This window comes from Camarhynchus parvulus, chromosome 1 (assembly GCF_901933205.1).
Source record: "Camarhynchus parvulus chromosome 1, STF_HiC, whole genome shotgun sequence".
NCBI lineage: Eukaryota > Metazoa > Chordata > Aves > Passeriformes > Thraupidae > Camarhynchus > Camarhynchus parvulus.
In genome coordinates this window covers 75,540,268-75,557,534 of record NC_044571.1, presented here as the reverse complement: position 1 = coordinate 75,557,534, position 17,267 = coordinate 75,540,268, and positions in this window count along the sequence as shown.

Genomic DNA, 17,267 nt, shown 5'->3' with positions numbered 1-17,267 from the left:
GGATCCTGTTGCAACTGACTTGGCAACCCTGAGGCTGTGTTGTACCTCTCCAAGGAATAATCTGCTAGAATCGCTTCCCACATTCTTCCCTTTTTCACTTCTAACTGACATCTCAAAATCTTGTCCCACTATCTTGCTGCAAGATAAATGCCTAGTCTGTATAGGGTAGTTAAAAACTCAGTTTGCATGCTGAGGTGGTGGAGAGGTGTGGAGAAGAGACCCGACATCAGGTCCTGTAAATCTGACTCCTAAGAATTGTGTAACTCAGCAGATTTTTGAGTAACAGCATTGGTTTCTAGTCCATTTAGTATGGGTGCTGTAATACAGACTTCTGAGTGGCCCTCACTGCTTTTTCCCATTTTCCAAACAAAAGGGTTTTTTTTCCTAGAAGCATGACTTTTGCCAAGAATGGTAACCACAAAAATTGCTGTTTACATCAGGAATTCAGAGGCACAGACAGCAAGTCTCCCTCTTGTCAGGATAGAGAAGAGAAGAAGTTTGAGGCTCTGGGTTACCTTGGTGGGGAGGTTTGGGTTAGCGTGGGAAGAGTCCACCACAAGGAACACAACATTAACACTGGTTTTGCTGCTGCCAGTAAGGACCACAGAGTGCCACAGAACAGAACATTTTTTGGCCTGCTTTTGTTGTTGTACACTAAGGTTTAAATGAAAAATTCACCTTCCTTCTCCAAATAAACTTTGCCCAGTTCGAGAATCCTAGTCACTATAAACAGCAGGTCTGACAGCAGCTGCTGACAGTAACCTGAACTAATTACAAAGAAATCAACTTCATGGAAAAGAGGTAAAACATGCCAATACACAAAGCATTCAAGGGCAGGAGGAAACTGGGTATGCTTTTAAATAGTTCTTCAGATTTGTGTCATTTACTCCGCTGTTTAAGTTCCACAATACTGCTGTGGAGAAATCAGGTTTGCACAAATACAAACAAATATGCTGTGGGTTCAATCCTGCCAGGGTGCCTAGCAGCAGAGCTTGCAGGGTGGCAGTGGACCTCCTGCAGATGCTGGGAGCAGGAACACAGTATTCTTCACTTCAGAGCTGAGCTCTGGAATGCTAGGAATAACCCTCTGACTGTTTAAAAGGGACTAATTTCAAGGAAATAATAATTCTTCATCCATTGTATTGAAGCCAAAGGATCCAGCCCCTTTATATTCTATATCCAGTACCTATATGTTCCTTAATCCACAAAGCACATTCTAGCCCTTCAGCTTTTCATGACATGCAAGTTGCAGCCCTTGTAGTTTCTTCTTCTTTGTTTAGTTGACATCTTCATAACTGAAGTTGCCTCTGATCTTTACAAGTCCTGTGAAAATGTTTATGAGAACAGAGTTTACTTCTGGATTTCTTGCCTAAAGTATTTCCTTCCTTTCTTTTAACGTTTATCACTCAGATAATGAACCTGACTGCTAAGTTTCAATAAGTTCTGCTAAGACTACTAAGTTACAGTAAATTCCAATAGTGTTTAAATTTCATCCTTTTCATCCATTTATTCTGGTATTTAGTGCTACAGTAGCATTACCATTCTGTTAAAGGCATTCAGTTATTTAATATAAATCATAATTTGTTTATCAAATGAGGTAGAAATTATCTCTCTGTGGTGTTTTTTATACAAATTTAAGTAAATAATAATTTCCCTACATCTCAAATGTATTCTTTTTATAGAACTCTCTTGGCTTCTTCCTAATGAGTTTTACAAGGTTCTCTTGTATACCTTTAAATGTTTTAGGGATCTTTGGAAGTGAAAAGAAACATATTTATAATTGTCAAGAGAAATTAATAGTGATATAATGTTTCATCCACTTCTGCATAAGTGAAAATGAAAATGAAACAAATGCTTTAAATTAAAATAAAGCTAAATATTACTCTCAGATCTTATCAACCCTTTAGATCATTACACAGCAACTGTAGCTGCTCTATATTGTTTGTCACAGATTCATTTTTTCTGCTGTATAGTCTATAAATTTGGTTTTGGAAAGAAAGAAGGAGGAAATAGGAATAATTGGTTTCAGAAAAGGAGACCGCAAGAAAATCAGGGAAGTGGTAGATGCAATCTTTTGAGAAAATAGTCCAAATCTAAGAAAACAATCATGCAATCTTTTGAGAAAATAGTCCAAATCTAAGAAAACAATCTAAAACTCTTCTGAAGTAAGACAAAGGTGAAAAGAGGTACCATTATACTTGAAGATAGCTGAGAATAAGAAGGAATTGAATAAAAGCAGAAACACTATTAAGTATGAATATAGAGCAGCAGCAGTAGCATGTGGGCATAAAATAAAAAAGATTAGAAGACTAAGACATTAAATATTGTTCGGGGTCACATACAGCAAAGAGTGTAGATCATACAATTTAATTAGAAATAAAAGAAAGACAAATGTAAGTTCATTCTGTCCTTAGCAGGTGAGTGAGCCATGTGGAGAAGGGAATCATCAATGTATGAACATCACCATGTGGGAGCACAAGGGGCTGCCAGTGAGACCAGGAATTCCATGTATTTTTATTCAACATTTGCACCAAAAGATGGATGGAAGAATGAGGATTATGACAGCATGTGTTCCTACATGTGTTTATACATGTCCTAGGTGGCTTTCTTTGTCAAGGAACTTGACCCTCTTTTTCTAACTTTCTCTTTTTTGGCCATTTGTTTGTTTATTTGCTCATTTTGTTTTGGGGTTTTGTTTGTTTGTGGCTTTTTATTTGCTTATTTTGTTTTGGTTTTTTACTTATTTTTTTGGATGTGTTTCTTTGATGTCGAAGTTGAGGGGCAATGTATAGTAAACACTTGAGGTGCTGCAGGATAAGGCAAAATCATGAGCACCTTTGTGTCAAAGCATAATTATGCATGGATGAGCAGGCTATAGCAGCAGCAATGTTGTTCCAGCTACGCCTGGAACATGCTGCCTTTGTTTATCTGTGATAGAACCTAAAACATGAACAAGGCAGTATATAATCTCTGGGAAATTACAGAATCATTAAGGTTGGAAAAGACCTCCAAGACCATCAAGTCCAAATTTTCACTGAACAACACCTTGTCAACTAAACCATGGCTTCCTCAGCTGCTCCTCATAGGACTTGGTCTCTAGACTTTTCACCAGCTAGACCAATAAATGGCATCACATAATTAATGAATAAAGCAATCATCAAACAAATTCCAATTTTACCTGTGTCTGTATGCTTCAAATACCAGTCATTCCCAGTCAGGTTCATAAAATACGTCCATTCAGACGAGACAGAATGATCTAGATTCAGAGTATAGAGCTGTTGAACTGAAAACAGGCCTGTTTGGGGACCTGAGTTGATGGCAATACTGGAAAAATGACCACAAGCTGCTGGACCAGACATCTGAAGGCAAAGTTGGAGTCATAGGCAAAGGAGAAATCTTTTCTGCATCCTTTTACTAGGACTTCAGTTTAACTTGTGAGCAGCTGCTGCTTCCTGTCCTTCTATCAATTACAGATGCTAAAAATTCCCTTATTTTGCAACTTATGAATATTCACAAAGTAATTTTGAAGGATTTCTTATGAAATAATGTACAGATGGACTTTGATTTTTTGGACTTCTTACATCTTTACCAGCCTAGATTGCTGTACACCATCTCTAAGATCATAAGCTCTCACTTCACTCAGAAACATGTGGTTACTTGTTGTGCCAGAATAAACTAATGACTACATGAAATGGTTCCTCTCAGAAACTCCCAGTCATAGTGAAATTAGGCCCTTTTGGATCCAGGACCTTTGTATTTCTAAAAACAGCTACTGGCTTCTGTTTTCTGGCATGCTGAGTAGCACTTGAAAGTCAGTTCTATTTAACAATTATTTCAGCAGTCTCTCAGTGTACTGTGGAAGTTGCCGGTGCTTAGTTTTCTTTTTTTAATTATATAGATCCTACAGTATGGCTAATATGCTGTCAAGAAGTATTAGCACATCATTTATGGATAAATATCTTTGCCCAGGTGGCAGAGAAAATCCAAATATTTATACGAATCCAAATAGTACACTAAAAATCTGATTTTGTCAGTTGTTTTGCGCAAAAATTTTACCAGTATTGAAAACAGTAAATCTTTGGTCTTCTTAGGATTTCAGATTTCAGGATTTAATTTCAATACATAGACACTGATTCAGAATTGTGAGATAATGAAGCTGACAGCCACGCCGCTGAAAGGAAGGATTGCTAAGACACACAGTTTTGGTTATAGCTTTGTCTTTTATCCTTCTGGTGTATTTTGTGATGAATACTGCATATTTGATATAATGTGAGTCCTATGGTGAATCCTTAATTCACCTTCTTTAATGCACTAGAATTCAATGTAGTTAATACAAAGAGCAGAAGTACAAGAGGGAATGTTTTCTCCTCAGTTATAAATCCATTAAATTATTCAATTAATGACAGTCATGCTGAGCACTTAATTGCTTAGCAGTAGGTATTGCAAAAAGGTTTTACCTTAACTTTAGCTTATCTGGGTTGAAAACGTCTGTTCTGCCCTTTCCCTGGAACTCATTCTCATCACATACTTTTGAAGCAAGTTCAGGAGTTGTATTAAAAAATGAACATTTGCTAAATTTTTATCTAAGGATAACTGCAAAAAATTACTATATTATGTGTTTATTGATGCCTTTGGAGCTTCCCCATATTTGTGTTGTTAATTAAATCTTTTCTGCTTTGGGAAACCATCAATGGCAGCCCAGAAGGATCTAATGTGTTCTATTTGCAGGATCAGCTTCTTTGGCCATAAATACTTCTAGATGGAAGAAAAGAATACTGTTTTGTACTCAGCTGTTCCTGGAATTAGCTTGTTAGGGGTAAGGTTGATAGTTCTTGACATATCTGAAAAAAATATTTTAAATGTGTTTCCAGGAGCAATTTAAGTGTGATCACAGCTATACAGTCATGCAAGAGAGAAGGATCCATCTGTGAGCTTCACAAACTCAATCTAATCCTGTCTGTCCCTCACAGGACTTGGTGTACTGTGTTATCATCAATATCATTTGTAGTCCCAAAAAGAACAAAGAAATGAAGAATGAGGAGACAGGGTATAATACAGACTAGTAAAATGGCAACAGAAGTAGATACTTTATATATTACATTCATGTAATAAGAAAAATGATGACACATCTCACAAAAAAAAAAAAAAAAGGGGGAATGAGTAGTAAAATGAGCAGTAAATCTTGATTTCTGACTGTTTATACCCAAACAGCTGTGACTTTGCTACTCTCTGGTATTCAGAAGAAAAGGATTCTTCCAATTAGAGACAGACAACAAAAGCAGTCATTAAACACAGCTATAAACAGTCTGTAATGGGCTGCCAAGCAGCAGGAGGGCTGTAACATGCCTTCGCATTGAGGTGGAAGATACAAAGCAATCAAAGGAGCATTGAATAGTGCCCATTACTTAATGCATAAATGTAACAATAAAATACGACTTCAGTCCCTTCACAATATAGAACTAATTTTATCTGCTCATTGCTTTGGTTTGTGCTCCAGATTACTCCTGGCTCTGCATGCAAAGAGAAAAGATTAACTGCAGCAGTTGCAGTTTAGAAGAGCTCATGGCTTACCAGGCTAGACAGAATCTCCTGGGCTGCAAATCAGTGCCCAGCCCTGCTGCCCACCAATAACGAGCAGGTGGCTTTACTTCACTTTGCTTGTGCCAATGTCTTCTCTGCATAAAGAGTACCTGGAGATGCAGAAACATGGAGCTGATATTCTGCAGTTGAGCCAACATGCTTCTCTGCCAACTAAGAGGTAGCCTTCTGCTTGAATATTAACACAAATCATAAAAATAAGAGATGGGGAAGAATACTGCGATGAATCATCTGATCATTCTCCTTATCAATGTAGGATTATTATCTACCGTGCCCAAATTAGAGTCCTTGTGCCAAGGAATTTTTAGGAAGCCTGAGCTTTGTAGGGTTTGCTCTGGAAAAAATACCGTATTTATTTTCCTTCTGAGATTAAGTTTTCAACTGTGTAATGCTGCTATCAATTACGACTATGCCAATCATTAAAAAAATGTCCAAGTATCTTCATTCTTCTCAGTGGTGTGAAAATAAGCTGATTATCCAGCTTTGACCAAAAGTTGTACCTGTGGTTGTATATTCCATGCCCCAAGATATAGAGATGATGAGAACAATTGAGCAGTGACCTATGAGCTAAGCTCTTTTGGTTTTTGGAACTATAAGACTTCATGGACACAGACCAGTTTCCTACTGACACTTTTGTCTGATACAGGATAAGGAGCCAGCTTGTCAAAGTGTCTGGATACTTAAAAATGCAGAGTCAGAAATGGGAGCTAGGTACTAAGGTTCTCTATGCATTTAACACCCAGTTGCAAGGAAAACATTGGCATGTTTTCAAGACCAGTCATGCCCACCAGTTGAGTTACCAAGTTAAGTGAAATACTGAACAGAAACTTCCAGGAAAGACTGGTGTCTGTAGCTGAAATGTCTATACAGAATTACAAGAGCTTTAAAAACCTTTGAAAGTATTAACATTTTGTACATTTTAGGAAAAAAGAATATCCTAACTGCTAATGGCTTCAGTAGGAAGCAGCTCTACATTTTGCCCACCTCAGTGCCTGAATGCCCTACTAGTTTCAGAGAGCCCTTGTACACTAACTTTCAACTTACCATAGTCTTTATATATGACTTAGCTCTCTATTTTTAGAAGAATAAGTTTCCCAGACAATATTGTGATATTGTTATGACAATAACAGAGAAAATATGGCTAATATAATACAAAAATAGATTCTTTTAGATATTTGCTCTTAATAAAATAAATCTTATAGTTGTAGGAACACAAATCAGTAAGTAGGTATGACAGTTGTCTGACATAGTAGCTAGCTACCTATGAGGACAGAATATATTGTAATCATAGAAATCAGACTTTAAAACACATTATTAAATTTCTAGTGCTGTCTATTACCAGATCATTAGGATTTCTTAGTGTGATTTTTTTTTAGTTATAATTTATTTAGTCTACTTTAAAATGTTGCAAAGTTGCTTCTATGACTCCTCTTGGGAGACTGTTTCTCACTCAAACAAATCCTACATTTGCAATATTTTGGCTATTATGTCTTAAAATAATTCAGTTCTATTGGTGGCTGTTAATCTCAAATGCTTCATTATAGCTATTTTTATACTTCAAGTTTATTTCTGGAGTATTTATTCTCTACACTAAGGTTTTCAATCACCTGAACTCTTGTAAATACATTATGTTTTTTCTTAGGCTTTGAGCCTATACAGAAGCTATATGTATATAAGGTATTCCCAAGCTAAAATCTTCAGTGCACCAAATATATTTGTTCTATTATACTCTCTATGTATGCTATCTAAACACTTTATAAACATATACCTACATATAAATATAATGTATTTACATACAAAAGCCTGGAAAAGGGAATTGTGCTCAAGAAAGACAACTTCAGGATTTATTATCTGGAGGGCCTGTTCCCAGACTCCTGGACCCTGCTCAGGGCTGCCAGATGTGAGCTCACTGTCCATGTACAGAGACAGCAGACCTTGAAGCATCACAACTGAGATTAAAATAAAAGCCCTGTGCCTTTTGCCGAGGTCCCGCTTCCTGTGTGCCAGTATCTTGCTTCTCCATAGGATGCTGGGTTGTGAGACAGCCCAGGGAGCACCAGGGCTGTGTGTTAAACACCTCAGTGGTGTCCTGGGGCTGAGGCTCTATGTTTGCCTGTCTGCACCCTAATGCTGAGCTCCACCTCACCCTGCCATCCAGATATAAGTCAGTAGCTCTGCTTGTGGTTTGGAAACTTCCCTGAATCACAAAAACTATGCAGTTTTCCTATCTGTTTCTCATTTCCATTAGGAATCACTTGCATATTCATCACAAGATGCAGAGCTCAGCAGTTGAATCAGCAGGGGAAAGAGCTGTATTCCATTTCCTTTGAAATTGTCTACTGCAGCATGGTTTGACCACTTAAATCAGTTCACAAGTCAGTGTATTATGGAATGTTTTCTAAAACAATAACATCTCTACTCTGCTAGGGAGTTTGCAGAAGCATTAGAATTTTAAAGTAGCCAGATGATTGTTGACTATATTTTGATTATATACTTGCAACAGACATGCCATATGAAAAAGTGCAGGATGAAAGTCATCAGGGAAATGTGGCTGTATGGAAAGGAACAGAAGAGTGGCTTAACTGGCTGGTCAAACTGGTTTATTTCAGTCCCTATAGTGGCAGTGGCACATTTAGCCTACTATATATAGGTATACAGTGAGTATGTGAAATGTTCAAATTTCCAGATGGTTTAAAATTCTTATTTTATTGTAGCATTTGGGGCAGAGTTCCACTAGAACCCTAGGAACTTAACATTAGACATTTCACATCACTGAGTGGGATAATCTTTTTATAAAAGTTTCATGCATATCAATATTCCAATTAAAAAAAAAAAGTTGAAAAATAAGATTTTTTTTTTAATTTTCAGCATTTCCAAGTATAGGAATGAACAAAATCCTACTTCTGTGGGACAAGATGCTACTCTTTGTGTCCAGCTAAGAGAGTGTAAGACAGAGCAAAATTATATGGACACCATGCAGCTTTAGGTTAAAAAGGGATATTGTCTTCAGTTTTAAATCTTATTTTCAGTTTGTATTGTTGTTGATGTTGGATTTTTGTGTTTGGCTTGTTGTTGTTGTTGTTATTTTTGTTTGTTTGGGTTTTTGTTTGTTTCTCGAATGTTAGGGACACATCTGTAAGTGTTTAAGGAGTTAGGTACACAGTGTTTGAGAAACCCCCCACTCCTGCGTACTGCCGCACTAAATACTCGGTGTCGCATGAGACTTTCTTTAGGCTTTCAGCCAACGCATTACACTTGAAAGAGCGAAAATAATCCAAAATTCACCTTGTCCATATCCTCATGTAACTCGAAGAAAGCACAGAGCCGGTTTATCTGAGGAGCCTTATCAGCGTGGGATGTTTTCAGCAGCCGATGAGTTCCGTGTGCCAGAACGAGAGAGCGCAGTTTCCCCTCTCAGCGCCGCAGCGCTGCCTGCCCCGCACGGAGCATGGCGCAAAGGCCGGCTGCGCTCCGCTGTTCCGTGTCGCTGTGCCGCATACCGATGGCAGCTGGAATTCCGACGGCAGCTGGAATTCCGATGGCGACAGGCCCCGGCATGGCTGGGGACACGGCCCCACCTGGCGGCGCTCCGCTGGCATCGCGCGGCTCCCACAGCGCCTGATCCCGCCCAGAGGGAGCCAGCTAAAAACAGCCTTCCTCCAGAGCTGGAATTGCGAGGGAAAGATCCACAGCAGTGTCACCCAGAGGTTAAAAACAGGTAAGTTAATTTTGGTTGCCCCCGTCCTAAAATGTATCTCTCCCACTCACAGAAGCAAATGGCATGCACAACTGAAGAAACCATGAATAAAAGAAGAAATGTATGAAGTTCACAGTTTTCCAGCATAAAATATTTAGCAAAAGCCCTTAACGTTTCAGTGTTTCCCAGTGGTATAGACAATTTATGGCTATTTTTATGGTTAAACAAAATACTGGAGTTGTCCATGTTCACTAACTCCTCACTGCCATCTGGATTCTCTGGGACCAATGAAAGAGTTTCACTTTGGACAACATACTCAGGAACACAGGGTGATTCTTGGGGGGCCTACTCAAGGCCAGGAGTTGCACTTAATAATCCCGATGGATCCCTTCCAGCTCAGCATATTCCATGACCGTGATTCATTCAAAGTTTTAACAGAGAAAATGGGCATGGAGAGATGAATTTACCTGGCTCTCAGCTGTCTTGATTAAAAGAGGGATGGAATAGCAGACAAAAGCTGGGAAAGAGGCACATACACTTGGTGGAAGAGAGAACTGGTAAGGCCAAAATTTTGGTGGCACGGGATATGAATCAACGTTGTGCTTTGGAATAAAACTACCAAATGAATATAAACTATTTCTGTATTTATTTAGACTTGCAACTATAGTAATTCTTAAAACAACAACAAGAAACCCCTGATTTATAATCCATGATGGGTTAATGCTGAATAACAAATCACAGTGTGGTACTAATGGCAAATTGACATGTGTAACTGGGCTTTCTTAAAAGAACACTATTGTAAGCAGGTTGTATACAGACATCACCCACTCCTGAAGTGAAAAAATTGGCAGCTACCCCAAGAGCACTTAATAAAATTGTACAGCATCCAAGTAGGTTAAGCCCACAGTACTACTGCATTCATAGATGCATGGGTGCTAAGACAGGGTGGGACTAATGTGGTTTATTTCTAAATTTCTTGGGCCACATGGTATTTTCCAGTGACTCCTGAATCAGTGGTCAGCTTACAAAACAAGTAATAAAAATGTGTCATTCTTACAGAAGATGTGCATATAAGGTAATATAGAATACAGATTAGAAAATCAATAGAGCACATAATTAAACTATGTACATTTTACAGCATTTGCTGTAGAAGTCTTCTTCCAAAATTTCCCAAGGAACCACAGCCTTCTGAGTTTTTTGGGCTTACCTATCACAGGGCTGATGCATTGTAAACAACACTTCCCATTACAAAATACTTAGTAAAAGCAAAGACTGATGAGTTACATCAGTGACATATCAAGGCTGTGAAAAACATGAAATATTTGCAAGCAAGCATCTCTGTATGAGGCATGAACTTTAAAAGGGACTGTATCATTGCTTACTTAAAATATAACAAATAAGTGATAACTTTAATGACCTTTCTGTCATCAAGTCCACTTCAGATGAGGTTATGAATATGACTTCCACGGGAACAAAATGATACAGAAAGAGGGGGAAAAAATTCTTTCAGATAATGCCCAAGACCTCAAGAACTAACACGTTCACTGCCTCCATCCTATAGCTGGGACAATAATGCTGGCCCAGTCTATGCTGAAATGCTGATCTATCTAGTCTGTGTTCAGTATGGTCCCTTTAATAAAAACCCTCAGCCCGTGATCAGGAAAATAAGGAACTTCCTGACAATGTTACTTTAGGAAGAAAAATCTGCATGAGATTAAGGAACCACTGATATTTTACAGAAGTTATTTGAAGTTTCTATTCAGTAAGAAGGTTCACAAATGAAATGGTCCTCATATTTTTCAAATTATATATGGATAAAGTAAAGTTAGAATTTTCTTTGAAATCATCTTCTTATAGATATCAGATCAAGCCATAGAAGCATTTAACACTATGTCCTACATGGATTGTAAGTAAAATTCCCACTTAAGCAACATTCATTGTGCAGCAGTGTTAAGAAACTCAACCTAGCCAGAATAGGCTAATCTGAATAGCAGAAGTGGGTTGTGTAGATGTGATTCTTCACATGAAGTAATTTCGCTTGCTTTCATTTCTTCTTTCTAGTTTTCTACAAACAATAGAGGAAAAAAAAAGGTACAAATTCTTAAAAGTTTGTCCAGGTCTGTATGTCTCTTCAAATAGAACAAAATTACAAGAGACAAAACAAAAGTGATGAACAGAAATGTGTTTGAGCATGCTCTTTTTACTGCTGTTAAAACCACCATGTCTTTCTCCCTGGTGGCCCAACCTCTCAGCTCATTCTTATACCTGTGACAGTGCCTTAAATCTGTTCATTCCATTTTTATTACACCTGAACTTCTGCAGGCCTTGGGCATATGTTTAATGAAAACCATTAAACCGAGATGGACTGGATCAGATCTCCAAGGAAATTGTAAGTGCTGAACAAAGTAGTTTTGGAAGGTCTTTCTTCTGAGAAAGAGGAAAGGTCTCTTTCTGAGAGATTCAGAGCAGAGATTCTTCTGAGGATCTTTCAGCTGATCCAGTGTCCCCTGCTTTGTTTTGGTCGCAGGACAGCTAGTGCTGCCATCTCCCATGAGAACTGGCTTGCGACCCATCTGCTCTAGCTTCCAATGGTCTGATGAACTCACCCAGTGCCTCTGAGTCACTGTTCCATCAACTGACAGATTATGCTGAATATGTTCAGTTATAAACATTATTTCTTCTGTTGAACTGGACCAACGACTCAGAGCAAAAAGTGATATGAAGAGAATTTGGAGAGCAAACTTAGTGAGTGCCTAAACTCCCTTTGGTACAGAGTGCACTTATCAGAAATCTAAGCCCTACTAAAAAGGAATATTCAAGTTTATAGCATTTACCCCTGAGTTTTCCTGAAAGCCACAAAAGCTCAGTAAGCTACTGTACAAAAATAAGACTGTTTTCTCTGTTTGTGACTGCTGCTCCTGAGTGGCTCAAACAATTAGGTATATTCTGGGATGCCTAATCTGTTTTGCACAGAAACAAAATAGCTGCCAATCCCCGAACTGTCATTAGAATTAGACATGACTCAGGCATCTACTGACTCTGACATGTCAAATGCAGCAGTTCTGGGGACCCCCATCAGCAGGTACTTGGACATCTGGGGAAGCGGTAGAAAGAACCTGAGGCCATTAGAGCTATAGTCACCTCTGTGGTTAGATGTTGCATAGGTGCCCAAGGTCTGCCTGAAGCCTTAGGAGCATCTGGATGCTGCCTCCAAACCTTGCTCCAGATGGAAGTGTCTACTGAGGGAATGGTGTTCTCAGGACCACCCCAACACACCTTGCACATCAGTGACTATTGGAAGAAAAAAAGCTTTGTTTACAGATGGACAGAGAGTTTCAGGATCCAATTCAGGGACATGGGGAAACTATATTGCTTTTGCATTACCAGAGAACTCTACAAACCCATCTCCACCCACTACCTGAAATTCTATAGAACACAATAATGACTTCAGTATATACATTTAAAGGCCTAGAAAGAGGCATTAAAATCACATGATTGTAAAAGTTGTAAATATAATGAAATAGTATTTCTTCCATTTTTTTTAAGGATTCTGTGGGCATGGAGGGTTATGCTTTGTGCATGTATTGCCTTAACAAATTTACAACCAGGCTTGAATAATATTGCCCCAAGTGCATTCCTTTATCTGGGATCATAGGTGTATCACTGTGATAGCCTAAAGATAGCCTTTCTGGGTCTCTTTTGAAAACATTTTAAAGCATTTTAAAGCATTGAAAGCATTTTAAAGTTGTAGTCCTACTAATAAGGTCTCTGATATTGGCTTCTTGGAGTATGTAGCAGGACTCTTGCTATTCTTTGCTCATCTTCTAGCATGTATTTTGCAAGGAGACAGCTCTGAAGACTGATGGGCTCTGGTACCATTAAGAGATTCTGTGGAGCAAAATTTAGGTGCGGATTTAGTTGTTAAAGAAATCAGTCTCAATTTAAAAAACAAATGGCCTTCTAAAAAAGCAAACTGTGCTGTTGCACTGCAACATATGCAAGATGTTTGTTAAATGCATCCTTTAAACAACAATGAATGCCCATTGATTCTTTTCTAGTTATATTTACCTAAAAGTCAACTTGCTCAGCTGCACTGTTAAAAGCTCCAAATCCTCTCTCTGTGTTAAAACTGAAAATAACCTGTTGTATTTCCAGTATTCTAAAATATAACCCATTTTCCTTGAAGCCAAAGATAGTAAGGAGATATTTATTTCTGTATTGGTTACAACAGTGGGTTGCACTGATGGCAAACATTAAAAAGGCCCACTGGATAAGGCAACAGAGTTCTATTAAACCTAATTAATTTCATCTTTTAAAAAATAATTTTTAAATGACTGTTCAAAGTCAGTGCCACTGCTGAAAGCCTGAAATACTGTAATATGTTTATAACACAGAGTCTGAGTTCAAATTTTTTGGTGGAATTTTTTTCAACTTGCTTTAGCTAGAAACCAATGTTTTCAATATTCTTCCAAATAGAAAATTATTCCTACTCCCTCTGCTCAGTCTTTTTCATCAGAGAACTTTGCTTAACTATATCTAGCAGATTTTCAGTTTCAGTTTTTTAAGTTTACTCACATTATCTAAGTGAGAAACCACTACTTTCTGTTTGCTTTGTACTACTTTTTTTCCCATTGGATTCTTTAAGCAGAGAAAAACTAAGAAAAATTAGATGGAAGGTGTAATTTCAACAAAACAGAAATATTTAACTTTGATGGTCAATAGTAACAGTCAAATTTAAATATTTCCTTGAATGACCATAGATTCTCTATTGTCTTTTATTGGAACGAAGAAGAAAACCACAATTATAACTATACAAGCATGACTTCTCTAAGATGTTTACAAAACTCATTGAAACTATACACTGAAATATTATAACTTCAATTCACTGCACTTTATGAAGCTTAACTTCCAACTCCATTATTTTCCAATCAACCTCACACCTGTTTCAAACTGTAACTCAAGTGACAGACAGGGAATCCAATGGATGGATGGCCTGCACTTCCAAAAGTGGCCTGCAATCTAAAAGTCAGCACTTCCTCTGTCTTCCACCTGGAACTGCTCAGCAGCAAAAGCTTGGCAATTAGTGTGCACCGATGACAGCACTGTTTCAAGTACAGCAGAAAATTCATTTTAAAATACCTATTAAAATCTAACAGAGAAGGGCATAAAATAAATGTCTGTTCAATCATTAGGAATCTAATTTCCGTAAAGATGAAATCTTAAAATGTTCAGAGAACCAAGTCTATGTTATTTACTTCTATTATTTACTTTACCAAAATAATTTTACAGCTTGGTTGGAATAATCATTGGTGAATTTAACTATGCTAATACACATCAAATCTTTGAGTTTAAAAAAGGCAAAAGCATTCAGTGAACATATAAACTAAGCAAGACATGGAAATGAGGTGATTCTTCTCTCTAGCATTTGTTACCACCAAGACAACAAGAACCACACAAGTTCTTGGCTTAATGATGTTTTTAATAAATACTGAGCAAAAAATATTTACTATTTCAATTGCAGAAATAGTCTAGTTAAAAGACAAGTACTACACAAAGCAGAAGCACAGTGTTAGTAGGACAGTAGTATCATTAGGTTGGAATGAAAGTTTTACTAACAACACAGTACCCAGTACAAAGAAATTTAAGCCTTGCATGCTAGGGCACTGGCTATCCAGCAAACTCTCAAACTGATAGAAAAAAAATAATATTCTGGTATTAAACAAGGACTATGAACATGTTCCCTGATGAACAGTGACCCTTTAGGAAAACAAAATGAGCATAAAAAAATAAAATAGCAAATTAAACTCTGTTTGGAAGCTTATTCCAGCTTCAAACTGCTCCTAACACTTCAGATGCTTACCCATGACTTCATAAACCATTTTCCATTGAGCAAAGAAGCATACTCACTATGTTGCAAAATTATGTGAAGAAGCCCCACAAACTGTAACACACTACATCATTAAAACCATAAGCTATGCATTTTAGAAGTACACATTGTAATAAACTTCAGTACAGCACAGCCTCAGTTGTACAGCACAGCCACAGCAATATCCTTGTGTGATTTAATACACGACCTAAAATCACAGCCCCATGAACAAATTAGAAATAAAGTCAAAAACATTGGCAAAGGGTGGGCCTTGGCACATAAATATCGCAGTGGTTCACTCAAGTGACAGTAATAATTACTGTCTTCTGATGAACACTTCAACTCTATAAAGACGTTTTTCCACATTAGAATATTCATTCTCTAAGCCAGTAATCACCATACCAGGGGTGAAAAAACCCAACAAGCCAACCCCAAACCATAAAAAGTCAGTCACCAGGTCTGGAATCAGTTTACTGAAGATTCAAGAAGGAAACAGTGTTTCACTATCAGAACTTTAAAGAGGCTCCCTCCTAGGACAGAACCACTCAAAGGTAGAAAAAACACCGTCAGGGTAGATTTGCATAGGACAGAAAGGTGACTAGCCACTTCCACAGCCTCAAAGAAGTACGTATGATTAGGAAAGCTGAGCAGAACAGAATCTCCTTTCTAATTCTCCTTACTTCAAAAATATTCAAAATCTTAGCTTCAAAATCTTTCTGAGCAGTTTCCACCACATTGAATGCTAGATGGGTAATAATTATATGTTTATTTTTCTATATAAAAATGCATGTGCAGGTATAGAGGCTACAAGTCTGAAACAGAGATAGAGCATACCCCTGGTTACATCAAGAATCATGGAAATACAGGGGAAAATGGCAGGATATGACTGTATTTTATTTGGAAATATATTTCCTATTCCTTCCCCTATGTGCCATCAGTATTTCCATTTCCCATCTTGGCAGAAGCACCATGTCACGACCCATGCCCAGTCCTCAGAGCTCCAGCAGTGACCTTTTCTTTGCATTATACTCAGTCCTGATGCAAAAAACACCTAACATGCATGAGGGAATAAACCATTTCCTTTGTTTTGTAGACAGAACCAATAGCTGTAACTACTACACAAAGCATCGCTCCAGTGCAAGTGTCAGGTGTGCAGAGAACCTATTTTTCATGTAACAAATGTTCCTCTTCCTAATGTTGTAATCTGAAAAAAATTAAAGCCATTACATGTGTCATGGATTAATAATGACTTTTTTTTCGGATGTGTCCTAACATTTTGTATGTCTTCAAATTGACATAAGTTGAGCAGTTTATGAGGATGAAATATACAGCAGTTAATCATATTTCTTTTTAAGTTTTAATTATTGAGAGACATATTACATCGTAAGATACTCATTCTTTTTTCATTAGAAAAACTAATTCATAGTTAACTGACTTTCAATGCTAAAATAATTTCACATTAAGCCTTTGATAGTTAGGAGGCTAGATACCACATCTACCATTTCACTTTATAATTTAGTTATTATAATAGGCGCAATAAACCTTTCTGAAATATCCTAATATTTAAAAGATTTAAAAAACCCTCACCTCAGTGCTATTTACCAGAAAAAAGTAGCTAGCAGTCTATGTTCTAGCCCTTTAATTTACTACCATAAAATGAAGAGTCAAAGTAAACAAACTAATTCTGAAAACACTAAGGAAAAAATTAAGTTGCACATTAGCTAGAATTGAAATCAACCAAAAATACCTTTATTTTACAATCAGCACTAATTCACGACTGAGCTGACAAAAATACACTCATGGATAAATCCCTGAAACATAGATTCTTTTTTAAATTGTCATAATTAGGCAAGAAATTTAATTCAAAAAGCTAAGAACTTTATGTGTCGAAAGCAACTTTATCAATATGCGGTTTCTGGAGAAACAGGACACAATCATTACATTTTCATAACTTATAAAGTAGTAAGTGACTCAACAGAAACACACTGGAACCAACTTGGATTAAAGAAATAGTGTTTGGCTCATCAAGACAAACATCTGTCCAGTCTAAGGCCGATAAAATAAATTCAGTAACTCACATCTTCTGTCATTGTTATGGTCACAATT